The sequence below is a fragment of the Sus scrofa genome, chromosome X (assembly GCF_000003025.6).
Source record: "Sus scrofa isolate TJ Tabasco breed Duroc chromosome X, Sscrofa11.1, whole genome shotgun sequence".
NCBI classification, from domain to species: domain Eukaryota; kingdom Metazoa; phylum Chordata; class Mammalia; order Artiodactyla; family Suidae; genus Sus; species Sus scrofa.
In genome coordinates this window covers 3229474-3243454 of record NC_010461.5, presented here as the reverse complement: position 1 = coordinate 3243454, position 13981 = coordinate 3229474, and the positions used below count along the sequence as shown (strand labels likewise).

Sequence of the window (13981 nt, the reverse complement as noted above, 5' to 3'; positions counted from 1 at the left end):
TCAGATCCCGCATTGCTATGGATATAGGCTGGTGGCTATAGCTTTGACTAAAAAGAGAAAAAAGAAAAAATGCCTATGTCATTAAGTGTATCCCTTGAGAGGGAACCAGGATCTTGCCCCAAGGCTGCACTATTGTGTTTTGATGGCTCCTTCCTAGAATCTGCCTCTCCTCCCTTCCCTGACCAGCACCTGTCTGAACCTGCCCCTTGAAACTCAGGGAAAGCCATGGAGGCTGAAGGAGGCCCATTTCCCAAGAGCAAGAAATGGGGGACACAGAAAGCCTTTTGTGCCCAGGAGCCCCATAGGGCCCTCCTCGGTCACAGAAGCAGATGGCTTGTAAAAGGCTTTCCAACTGAAATTTTGTGATCCTCTGGGCCACATAAGGGAATATAACTCACCAGAGCTCAGAAGACCAGAAAGCAGTGATCGTGGGTTGGACCTCAAATCTATGTAGCATCTGGGTAAAGACAGGTGAGTGAGCTCATTTTGTGGGGGAGAACGTTAGCAGAAAATTCTGAAAGAACTGTTTCTTCATTTATTTGTGAGTTTCCCCAGTCTCAGTGCAACAGAGGATGTGCATGGAGAGGTCAGAGCAGTCAAGGATGACACAGGTGCATCAGCCATATTTCATGTGGCCTTGGATGACGTGTCAACAGGTTACTCCTTGATAGGCATAGCCAGGAAATGATGCAATGCCTTAAACAATTAGCGCCCACTCCTTCTGGAATAGGTAGCAATGTGCTATCATATGTGAAGTTAAAATCGTTTATAAGGAGTTCCCGTCATGGTGCAGTGGAAACGAATCCGACTAGGAACCACGAGGTTGAGGGTTCGATCCCTGGCCTCGCTCAGTGGGTTAAAGGATCTGGCATTGCCCTGAGCTGTGGCCATCCAGACATGGCTTGGACCTGGCATAGCTGTGGCTGTGGCTGGTAGCTGTAGCTCTGATTGGACTCCTAGCCTGGAAACCTCTTTATGCCACAGGTGCGGCCCTAAAAAGAAAAAAAAAAAAAAAGTCTATGAGCTTTAAAGGAGCCATACTACCTCTCACTAACAAGATACAAAACGATGTGCTAGAATTCTTCATATAGAGACAAGAAGTTTAGAAACATGTTAACAGTCCAGGGATACTTTGGGAAGAGGGGAGAGTATCAGCCCTCAGAAGAATTACAATAAGTAATGCATCCATGTATCAGCTAAAATTACACAAGTTCAAAAGCAACCAAGAAAACACAGGGAAGAGCTGTACCCACAAACCACAAGAACATAACAGAAAGACGGGGTGTGGCAGAACGGAGCAAACGACAAAGTGTGCATTAGCCTCAGGGGATCAGATTTTAGTCCAGCTTGCTCTGCCCTGGGTGGAGGTATGGGGGAGGGGTCCAGAGAGGATTTAGGCGGAAAACGCAGTTTCCCTAATCCTGCATAGTTATCCATGTGTTAGGCACTAAAAGGTACCTGTTGCATCTCCAACCACTAACTACAAGGGATTTCTAGATGATCCTCCTTTTGCATGCATCACACTCTTCTCAACAGAGACAAAAAAACTGAGTTCCGATTTCTCAGTGTCAGCTGTCAAAGTGATTCCTAGAGACTGAGGAATCTTCCTTCACCAGCCTCAGGGTGTCTCCAGCTCAGCACTCCTGGCCTTTGGGATCTGATACATCTTTGCTGTGATGGGCTGTCCTGGGCACCGTAGGATGTTTAGCTGCATCTCTGGCCTTTCCTCCTTCCCAGTCAGACAATGAAAAATGTCCCCAGACATTGTCAAAGTCCCCTGGGGGTGCCCCTTACCAGTGGTTCCCTCTTAGCCACTGAGCACAGCACATTCGGATGATCAAAAGAATGAATAAGCTATTTTTCTAGTAATGGTGGCTCTAAGGTTTAAATGCTAGGCTCCCCCCATTCCCACGACTTGATGAACATAGGGATAATTTTTTGGAAAGTCTAGACATTGCTTTTTTTTTTTTTTTTTTTTTTTTTTTTTTTTGACTAGGTGGGCTTGGTTATGCAATGAAGGCCCTACCCTCTCCATCAATAATTTGGGACATAAAATTGCAAGAGACAGAGGATGTTTACAAGTTGCGGTTCCTTTTCCATGTAAACACCACTGTGCTCAGCAGTGCTAACTCTGGAATAATGGCTTTCTCCATCCTGTGAGATTTTTCAGAGAAAATTCCTTTCTAAGGTGGGTTAGGGACTCTGTTTGGGGGGGGTACAGGGCGGTGAGGCTTTCCCTTGGAGTCTCTTTCAGGCACTGTCTCAAACCCATGACACACCAGCCCAGGAATGCCATCCAGAGCCAAGAGGAGCCCTGTGCCTCTTCTCTTCCTGGCACCGAGAGCTCACAAAACCCGAGCAGGCGCGCCCGGATGGCATTCTGGGCTGTGGGAAAGCCGTGAATGGGCTCATTGAAGTGCATCCATGAAAATGAGGGCCCTTTGCAACTGGCAGGGCGTTCAAAGGATTCCAGAGGCCATTCTTGGCTGGGGGAGAAAGGAGGCCGTAAGAAATCTAAAAGCCTGAGGATCGCTCTGCTTAACAGGGAGACCAGGAAAGCTGCCCTCTCTCCTCCCCCATAAAACGAAGCTATTCAGGATCCTTCAAACGCCAGGCAGCGCAACAAATCACTTTGCCAAACGTGATCTTTGAAGCACAGGCGACTCAGTGCCTGAGAGCGAGTGCGTCCTTCTCTTTCTGCGCATCCACGGAAGATGCGCTGCCTCTCTGGGGATTTACTCAGGGGCTGCGTAAGCCACGCCTCCCACCCCCGCCCCCATGGGTAGGGATCCAAGCCAAGGTGATGTGCTTTGCCTACAGGCTGTGAAAATGCTTCTGGAACTTCCGGAATCAGGTTCATCTGTATAGTAGAGTGAATGAATGAGATTAAAAGGGTTTTGAGGAGTTCCCTGGTGGCTCAGGGGGGTAAGGATCTGGCCACTGCTATGGCTTGGGTCACTGATGTGGCCCAGGTTGGGGAACTCCGCATGCTGGAAGCGCGGCCAAAAAAAAAAAAAAAAAAGAGTTTTGATTTAATCTTGAATGTGGAATTCCTTTGTCTTTTAGAGATAATGAGCTGTGTGGTGATCAGCCCAGGCCTCAGAAGAAGTAGATAAGGGGCAACCTCAGAGCCCTTCACCCACTGGACGCCACTGAGGTTTGTTAGGGTTTGTAAAAAGATGCAGGGTTGGGTGCCTGCAGCTTTTAGGGTTCTTATTGCCTCCTTTTCCTGGCCAAGAATGCCCCCTAGAATCCTTGGAATGCCCTTCTCCCCTCCCTGAAGCTGGATGAAAACATTGGGTTCCCCAGATAGACTCATGAACTATTCATCTCTCACCCCTTTCACCCCTGAGCCCTTCTTGAGCTTGACACGGGCAGTGTTCCCACAGTTCTGATTACAGCATACCACTGCCACCCTGCTGGGCACCCCGTCACCCCTGCTTCCTCCTGGAGTCTTAAATCTCACCACATGCTTGCACTGTGCACATACCAGTTCACCTGCCCTCTCCTTCGTGGAGAAGCTTGGAAATGTTTGGTGCTCATCAGCCCTTTCCTCTCCCGCCAGCAGGACAGGATCTCTGGAACAGGCACTACACCCCATTGTGATGTCCAGACGCCAGCTGGGTTTCCAGGGGCAACGGGGCTGCCCCAGTTCTGAGCCCAGGGGACCCCAGGAGGCAGATGTGCTCTGGGGCGTGAGATCCATTAAGTCCGCCTCAGGAAAGCTGCATCCTCCACACTGAAACCACACCGGCATTAGGACACTCCACCCAGCCTCTGGAAACACCCACCACTGCCTTCTTCTGGAAAGCACCTGCTCTAGTCCCTGGAGACTCGTATTAGGGCAGAATCCAACAGAAGAATTCCGTGGTCAGCAGAGAAAGGTGAGAAGAAGTATTACTTGTTAGGAATGTATGGCAGAGCCATGAATGTGACAGCCCGGGGTTCCATTTGATAATTATGTGAGCACCTGCCCCATGTAACCCAAACCTGCCAGGAGAGGGAAGTTGCAGCCCTGAACACAGATCCTCCTCCTCAGAAACATAAAGCAGGGAGTTTCCGTTGTGGCTCAGCTGGTTAAGGACTTGACATTATCTCTTTGAGGATGTGCGTTCCATCCCTGGCTGCTCCGCGGTTAAGGCTCCAGCATTGCCGCAAGCAGCAGCACAGGTTACACTTACAGATGCTGCTGGGATCCAGCGTTGCCATCCATGACTGTGCTGTAGACCCCAGCTGCAGCTCCAATGCAACCCCTAGCCTGGGAACTTTCATATGCCGCAGGTGCAGCCCGCAAAAAGAAAAAGGCAAAAACAGAAAGCAAAGAAACAATCCGACAAATGCAAAGGATTGGAATTCCGCGTAGCATTTCACTCTGGCAGTCTTTCACGCGTGTATCATTTGCATACGAGACAAAGTTATTTCGATGCCGAGTTTTGTTTTTGTTTGTTTGTCTTAAGAGAAAGACAGGTGAAAAATCAATCAGCACCTGCGGGATCAATACCTGTCTCTCTACGAGGCTGGTTGACCGATCAATACTCCAGATCATCTCCTAAATGTCAAGTGACCAGTTAATTTTCCCCAGCTGCCTTGATTTCAGGCTTGAGTGACACCCCCGCTTTGGGGCATCTTTCCACACACCTGTGCATCAGGAGAGCTTGGCCCCCACACGTGAAGCCCAGGTGACCCCTGTGGTCTCCCATCAGCCTGGGGTCTAGTGAAATTGGGCTGTGGCGAGGCAGTTTTTCCAGAAAGCCTGGAGTCATTCAGAGGGTCTGTCCTGCTAACTGGTGCCAAAAGATTAGATAAGCAAAGAAAGGCCCCTGGTGGCAAAGAGGGGCCAACAGTTGCCTTGTTTTGGATAGATGCCCTGCCCTCCACATCGGAGCCCTGCATAATTATTTAGACACTAAATGAATAAAAGGGTGTTTTAAGCAAAGCGAACAATGGCACCAAAAAAATTCCTCCTTTTGTTACTGGTGAGAATGGCTTCAAAATTATAAAGCAATGGAGTCACAAAGGGACAGAAAGGAAAACTACCACCACATTATTTTTAGATTGGACTCAATCTCTGTGTATTTAGTGAGATGCCAAAGTACATTTTTTTAAATGTTCCTGGGAGTTCCCGTTGTGGCTCTGTGGTTAACAAACCCGACTAGTATCCATGAAGATGCACATTCGATCCCTGGCCTCGCTCCGTGGGTTAAGGATCCGGTGTTACCGTGAGTTGCGGTGTAGGTCGAAGATGTGGCTTGCATCCCGCGTTGCTGTGGCTGTGGTGTAGGCTAGCAGCTACAGCTTCGATTCACCTCCTAGCCTGGGACCTTCCATATGCCACAGGTGCAGCCCTAGAAAAAAATAAAATGTTTCTGCTCAGGTACTATCTCTGTTTTCTATAGGCATCTGGACAATGCCTTGGAAAATAGAATGTACAAGAAGCCTTACGAAATAACTGATATATCTAGAATATCCTGGGGGTGGGGTCGGGATCTAGAATGGAAATATTTCAACCTTTATGTTCAATTACACACCATCATATCCTTTTTTGGGGGGGCCAGGGGGCGGCTGCCTGTGGCATGCGGAAATTCCCAGGCCAGGGATCAAACCACACCACAGCTGCAATCCAAGTTTTTGCGGTGACAATGCTGGATCCTTAACCTGCTGTGCCAGAAAGGGACTCCATATCCACTCGTATCTTAACAGGCTCATTAGTCATCATTAAAGATTAAAAATTGTTAAAAATAAAATATGTAGATAAATATAGAGAGGATAAAAAGTTGGCTGCATTGCACGCTGTTTATTGATGAGAAAGGTTGGTAAAAGGGACTTTTGAAATGAGGACCAGTGAGTATAAATAAAATCATGGTGGACATTGCCCTGGGTTGTGCCTGATTCCTGCGTGTGTATGTGTGTGTGTGTGTGTGTATGTAGGGGAACTGTCTCTTCCCCAAAGGGAATGTTAGTCGAAAGAGAGTCACCACGACAACAATGAAAATGAGCGGGAAAGAGCAGACTAAGAACGTTTCAAGGGAGGTGACAAAATAAAATATATAAATCTTTTCTGTTGACTTATATCTGTTTCTATGACACTTCTCAGCCCCATCTCAGCATCCATGGAGCAGGTGCATCTGAGCACAAGCCTGGTGGACCAGCCGACAAGCCTAAGACAAGGGCACAGGTGAGTGGGAGCTGCTCCCAACAGGTGGAGACACAGGTGCCGAGCAGACTACGCAGGGAGGCGAGGCCACATCTGTGGAACTCTAAGTGGACCCCTGTGGCTGTGTGCACCTTGCACGTGTGACATACACTGACAGACACACACTCTGTAATTCTCAGGAGACCGTACATCCAGGCAGGGATCTTTCCCTCCTTCAGCTCCCCAGCCTCCCATGAAAATGGCCCTCTCAACCTGCAGGACTAGCAAGACATGAGGATACAGGCTGGATTGAAGAGCAAGCCCATCAAACACAGTGGACATGCAGGGGTGTCCTTCTGCCCTTCCTGGCCTGTGCCCTTGAGCGTTGGGGTGTTTGGGTCTTAAGAAGCCCGCCGTACATACATAGAAACGATGCAATTTAGAGACATCTTTATACCGGGGATGAGACTCATAGGTTCTGCTGATGGGTGATTGTTTTTCTTTTTAAATTATGGTTGATTTACAATGTTGTGTTCATTTCTGCTGTACAGCAAAGTGATTCAGTTACATGCATGTCTGTATTCTTTTCATTGCACTTTATCACAGGATATTGAACATAGCTCCCTGTGCATGCATGCATGTCTGTATTCTTTTCATTACACTTTACCACCGGATATTGAGTATAGCTCCCTGTGCTCTTCAGTAGGACCCTGTTATGTATCCGTCCTATACACAGTAGTTTGCACCTGCTAATCCCAAACTCCCAGTCCATCCCCCTGGGCAACCACAAGTCTGCGCTCCTTGCTTGTGAGTCTGTTTCTGTTTTACGAGTAAATTTATCTGTGTCGTACCTTCGATGCCACATATAAGTGATATCATATGGTATTTGTCTTTCTCTTTCTCAGTTCACTCAGTATGATCATTTCTAGGTTCAGGTGTGTTGATGCAAATGGCCTGATTGCATGATTTCATTCTATTCTATGGCTGAGTCATTTTCCATTGTGCATATGGACCACATCACCTTTATCCATTCCTCTGTCGATGGACATTTAGGTTGTTTCCATGTCTTGGCGATTGTGAATAGTGCTGCTGTGAACACTGGGGGATATGTCTTTTCCCATCACTCCATGAATCAAATCCAGTTGACAAGCTCTCGTGCATACCTTGTTGGAGGTTCTTGCTGGGCAGGGTCTGTGGGTTCTGCTTTTTCATATCCCCTACTGTCTGCAAAGCCTTCCACAAGTCCTGCCTTGGGTATTATATGGAAAACCCTGAGCTGTTATTTTTAATAGCGTTTCAAAGACTTGAGTGGACGACAGACTTCTCGAGCCTTGAGGGGGGCAGGTAGCTTTCATTGTGGGATGGGATTCCTTCTTTTGTGGGATGGGAGTGCCCTGAGAGTTCACAAGGTGAGGGAGAAAATATAGGGGAGGCGCTGTAGGGATGAAAAGTGGGGTGACGGTCCTGGAAGTAATTATACCAGACACCTCTGGGTAAAAGACAGTCCTCTGGATAGACACAAGCCAGAGATGAGTGAGTTGCAAAGCCTGAGACCCAGCAACGTGGATGGTGTAACGCCCAGAGTGAGGGTAGGAGAAGACCATTGTGGCAGGTTGGTCCACTTGGGCAGAGAGAACATTTATCATTCCTCTGCCTTTGCTTCTCCTCAGCTCTCAAGGATGGGGAGGGGGTGACGCCCTCCCATGCTGGGGAGGGCCCCCTGATTCCCATGCTCGTCTCTTCTGGAAATACCTCCCCCAGACACACCTAGAGTGAACGTTTAGCCAGGTACCTGGGCACCTGTGGTCCCCTCATGTTGACCCATCAAATTATCCATCCCAGCATCCAGTCTCTGCCTGGGTGGTTTGGACTGAACTGAGCTGGGACCACACTTCCCAACACCCTTTTCTTTCTGTTTTCAGACCCCATTCAGTTCCCATCATTCTACCACGAAGGCTTTCCTATCCGTCAGTGTATTCCATATCCATCCCTGCCTTTTATTCTGAAGACACTTGCCCAAGCTTAAACAAAGCAATTATTTAACTTTATTTTTGTTTATGAAAGTCTAGTTGATTTGCAATATTGGGCCAGTTTCTGCTGTACAGCAAAGGGACGAAGTTAAATGTTTAGAGCCACGATCCCATCTTTCCAACATCCCCTTTATACGTGGGAAAACACATGTAGGGGCATGGATAGGAACAGATGAAGAGAATTTGGTCTTCTCCTATAGATGCTTCCTTCTTCCTGTTACACCTTGGCGCCCTAAGATCGTGTGTTACATTTATTTAGAGCACAGTGTTACAATGTAGCATATGCGCTGAGGAAATAACCACTGGAGAAACGATTCGTTCAGATCCCAGGGCTGTTTCACATTCAGCGAAACAGCCAGTTCTCGGCAAATGAGGAAACAAGGATGTCCTCGATGTTGGACCTTCCTGTCGGCTGTGTTCACACTGTGTTCACACAGATTTCACATCAGCCTGGCCAAATGCATTACCTGGACGCTATGGATGCCATTTGCCAAACATATGTGCCTTCTCTGGACGGGGGTTTCTTCTTTAATTCCTCTTGTGACTGCCTGCGGGCGCTCTTTCTGGGGATGACAGGGTTGGGCTAGAGAAGATGTTTTAGCAACAGACATAGGAGAATGTTTGAAAATTGGAGCACCCAGAGCAGAAGGAAATGTCTCCATGAGCCCCTTTGTGGAACACGCAGCAATGCTTTGCAGCCCACAGGAGTTCAAGAGCTTCTGAGCAATTAGAAATCGCCTTCCCCTAACCCATCATCTTTCTTAGAAACTTATTAGGGTGATACCTTAATAAGAATTGTGTAAATGGTATTATTGTTTCCTCCAAATGACTGACTCCTGTGTAACGAAAACGCTTCACTAGGAATGATTTAAGAGAGAAATTACCTCTGGAGCAGAACACAAGTGAAATTCTTTCTGTCACCAAGTGTATAGACTCTAAAGAAAAAGCACATTCATGTATCTGGAGGCTGCCTTTGTAATCATTCACCGATACTGGCCCTCCTGTATAAATGCTCAAAATAATATGTGACCTGGGTGTAATATTCATCCCACTCCTGGGGTTGGGGAGGGGGGTGGTCTGAGGGCAATACTTTTTTTTAACTTTATTTTCTATTAGGGTATAGTTGATTTACAGTGTTGAGTCCATTTCTGCTGTACAGCAAAGTGATCCATTCCGTTTCTTATATTATCTTCCATCCTGGTCTCTCCCAAGAGACTGGATAGAGTTCCCTGTGCTGGACAGCAGGACCTCATTGCTTATCCATTCTCTGTGTCATGGTTTGCATGTACTCACCCCACACTCCCCGTCCATCCCACTTCCTCCCCCTCCCCCTTGGCAGCCACAAGTCTGTTCTTTACCTCTGTGAGTCTGTTTCTGTTCTGCAGAGAGGTTCACCTGTGCCGTATTTTAAATTCCACAGAGCAGTGGTTTCATATAGTCATCTCTCTCAGACTTACTCTACTTGGCATGAGAATCTCCAAGTGCATCCATGTTGCTGCAAATGCCATTATTTTATTCTCAAGTAGAGATTTTAATAGTAGTCACAGCATTACTCCTCAGTGTCACGGAAGTCCACGGGTTCCAGCTTATGGAATAGTTTCACATGCATGACCTTGTTTGATTCAACTGCATTTCCCTGCTTCCCAGCTACCAATCTGCATGCTCTTCCATTGGGAGTTTTGAGGGAGGCACCCGTTGGATTGAAGTTGCTGGGAACAGAATCATCTTTGCTCTGAGATGTTCATAAAAGGGATGTGGTGTGTGGGATCAGCTGGCACATGCATGATGGCAGAGCAGCTCTGTACACTGTCTTTTGGACATTGTCCTGGACACAACAGGACTTAAAGGGAAAAACAGCAGGCAGTACGCAATACCATGTGATCTTCAGAAGGACTTTTCCAGGCAAAGAACGTGTGGCCAGGTTCCCATCATGAACTTGCATTTGATCATCTGCCGAGCAGCAGATTTTAGCAATTGTTGAACAGGCACATTTTGTTTTTGTGGTAGTTTTTTTTTTTGTTTGTTTATTGTTGTTGTTTTGCTCCTTAGGGTTGTACCCGTGGCATATGGAAGTCCCCAGGCTGGGGGGTCAAGTTGGAGCTGCAGCTGCCAGCCCCCACCACAGCCACAGCCACGGCCACTTGGGATCTCAGCCACATCTGCAACCTACCCCACAGCTCACGGCAATGCTGGATCCTTAACCCACTGAGCAAGGTCAGGGATCGAACCCACATTCTCATGGATACTAACTGGATTCATTTCCCCTGCGCCACAAGGGGAACTCCCTGAACAGGTGCCTTTTGTATCACAGACACTTGCGTGCAGTTTTTGGAAGCCCCATGCAAAGCAAGCCCAAACTCATCTTGCCAAAATCATCCTTCTGTGTGAGACCATCAGCATCGTCAAATTAAGTATTGTGTATCAAAGAAAAAAAAAGTAGGCTAGGGAACACTTGTCCTGCTCAATCTCGTCATTGATGTTATGGACAAAAATAATGGATGTGATGTCCAATGTCATCTCATCAAAGATACAAGAAATCGATCAATATCGTGGCAGAAGAGGCGTGACTGGCTTCTTGAGGATGAAGGTGGAGCAGGTTGTAAACCTGAGGTCAGGAGATCCAGCTCTTCAGCTTCTTTGCTGATCAACAATCTTCTTGTGGTTATTAACCTGTTTTCCCCTCTACTCAGCAGCCAGGAATCTGAAAGTGGAGTGGAAAAGCTCTACAATGCTGGCCAGCTGTGAACATTGCTACAGTGCCTTTCTTTCCTCCAACTTGTCCTTTTAGGAAGTAACTCCCAAATGACTGTCTTCACGTTACCTGGTCTATGCTTCTTGAAGCACCGCTCTATAACTATGCCACAGAAAGTACTGTTTTTAATTTTAATGAAGCAGCGTTGATTTACAGTGTTAATTTCTGCTGTACAGCAAGGTGATTCAGTTATATGTATACCTATGTCCATTCCCATGTAGGTTATCACAGAACATGGAATAGAATTCCCAGTGTTATACAGCAGGTCCCTGGTGATCATCTTTTTCCTATACAGTAGTGTCCATATGCCAACCTCAAATCCCCAAGCCATCCTACCCCTCAACCTTTCCCCTTTGGCAACCAACTGTAAGTTTGTTTTCAAAGTCTGTGAGTCTGTTTCTGTTTTGTAAATAACATTTGTATCATTTTTTAGACTACGTACAAGTTCATTTGTATCATTTTTTTTAGACTACATACAAGTGAGGTCATACGATTTCGTCTTTGACTTCCTTCACTTAGTATAATAATCTCTAGATCCATCCATGTTGTGGCAAAGGGCGTCATGTCATTCCTTTTTATGGCTGTGTAGTACTCCATTGTATGTTCATACAACATATTCTTTATCTATTCCCCTGCTGATGGACACTTAGGTGGCTTCCATGTCTTGACTGTTATAAATAGTGTTGCCATGAACACTGGGGTGCACATATCTTTTCAAATTATGGTTTTCTCTGTATAAGTGCCTGGGAGTGGGGTTGCTGGATCATATAATATCTCTATTTTTAGTTTTTTAAAGATGAAAGCTTCATACTGTTCTCCATGGTGGCTGGACCAATTTACATTCCCACCTACAGTGTAGGAAGGTCCACACGAACTGCCTTTTTTTAGTCATAATTGATTCACAATGTTCCTTCAATTTCTGCTGTACAGCAAAGTGATCCAGCCACCCACACACATTCTTTTTTTGTTGTTTTTTTTTTTTTCCATTTTCCATCATCTTCTAACCCAAGAGACTGGACACAGCTCCCTGTGCTGTACAGCAAGAAAATATCTTGAAAAAAAATAAGTATGTAGCATGATAGAGATGCCAACAATGGCTACAGTAGCCATCACATTATGATATAGAAATACATCGAAAGCTCATGTGGCACACCATAAGTGTCCACCATGTTGCATGTGGAATATATTTTGGTAGGAAAAACACTCCTAGGAAAGAGCTTGGCATGGGGACCTGCTTTCATGTGTGTTTTCCATCCAAACAAGCAGCAGTAAGCACAAAGATACTGGAACGGCCAGTGGAAATTATGCCTATAGACTGTATCATTTCTTCCTTTGCTCACCTACACTGTCTTGTGGACGATGACGCTGCGTTGATCAGCTGTAAAGGGAGTGAAACACATTTCAGTCGGGGTGAAAATAAGCCTCACTGAAAAATGTCCATTGTAACTTTTTAACTGTACGGTTCAACGGTACTAAGTTCATCCACCCTGTTGAGCCACCATCCCAACCACTGCTCTCTGGAATGCGCATGTCCCAAAGCTGAAACTGTATGCCTGTGAAACCCTAACTCCCCTTTTTCCCCTCCCCACATCCCTGGTACCCACCAGTCTGCTCTCTCCCTCTCTGGTTTTGAGTCTTCTCAGCTCCTTGTCTAAGTGGATCCAGACCAGTGTGTCTTTCTCTGACTGTCCTATCCTCTAGCATGTAGTGTTGCATTATACTCCACCACAGCATCGTCAGGCTTAGCAAAGGGAGTTTTTTTTAAAGCTTGCTTCACAAGACCTAGACTTGTCAAAGGCAATAACCCCCATTTAGAAAGCTCTAGAACAAGCTTGGGTGGAATTTATGTTTCTGAGATCCAGGGATTGGTTCCTAGTTGTACCAACATGAACAACACCATTAAAAAGCATGTATTCCTCCTTCAAATGGTGTCGGCTTGCTATTAAAAAAAAAAAAAAAAAGATGGGGGCAGGTTGCATCTGGGGACTTCATTAGGAATTTAGTACTGAGAGGCAATGCCTTCCAATTAAAAAGCGAGGGTGCAGGGTAATAACGAATAAAAATGATTTAAAAGTACTTTGAAAACATCCTGATATATCTGTGTAATGTGATAATGAGGATCTGGGTGTTTATGGGGCAGTCGTTTCCAAAAATAGCCCAAAGTGCTCAACCCAGAAAAACAACAGAACATGCTTTTAATACTGGTTATCATCTTAAATGGCCATCCCGTCTGCTTCATTATGTAAGAGGCATAATAGGAAAAGCCTGATTAGGCACGCCGTGCAAGAAAGAGACGAAAGCCAGTCTAGTGGCATTGTGATGGAGGATTCCTGCCTGAACTTAAAACAGGAAAAGACCCAGTTATTTTAAAACAAAGACAATTAATTTGAACACCAAGGTGATTACTATTTCTAAAAATAAAAATGTACTGTCAGTAGAGAGAAAAGCCAAGAATGTGTCAAGGCTTCACCTCAAGTGTTTTTGATTAGTATCCAGAATATATTATAATATACTCATATCTTTAAGAATATATGTTATGTAAATGATATACATATTTATAAAAATGCATACAAGTATACACAAGCATGTATTTCCACAAATCAAAAAAAGGAGAAGTGGAGAAAAACGCCATAGAAAATAGGAAATTGGGAGTTCCCCTTGTGGCTCAGCAGGTTAAAGACCTGATATAATATCCGTAAAGATGCAGGTTCGATTCCTGCCCTTGCTCAGTGGGTGAAGGATCTGGCATTGCCACAAGCCTCAGGGTAGGTCACAGATGTAGCTCGGATCTGGTGTGGCCATGGCTGTGGCATAGGCTGCAGCTGCAGCTCCAATTTGACACCTAGCCTGGGAACTTGCATATGCTTCAGATGTGGCCTTAAAAAGAAAAAGAAAAAAGAAAAGAGGAAATGAATTCCACAATGACATCTTATGTCCATTACTATGGACAGACAAATTCAAGTTGAAACCTCAATAAGACTCCCTTAAGAAAAGGGAAACCTCGTACAATGTTGATGGGAATGTAAATTAGTACAACCACTATGGAAAACAGTATGGAGATCCCTC

At 45.8% G+C, this 13981-nt stretch overlaps 1 long non-coding RNA gene across 1 annotated transcript in view; it reads left to right on the top strand.

Moving 5' to 3' along the window:
• Positions 1 to 13981, top strand: part of LOC106506882 — a 162895-nt gene that overhangs the window by 122501 nt on the left and 26413 nt on the right. The window contains exons 3-5 of the long non-coding RNA XR_002340669.1: positions 3067 to 3157; positions 3569 to 3884; positions 6095 to 6175. This is a non-coding gene — a long non-coding RNA (uncharacterized LOC106506882). The remainder of the gene's footprint in view (positions 1 to 3066; positions 3158 to 3568; positions 3885 to 6094; positions 6176 to 13981) is intronic.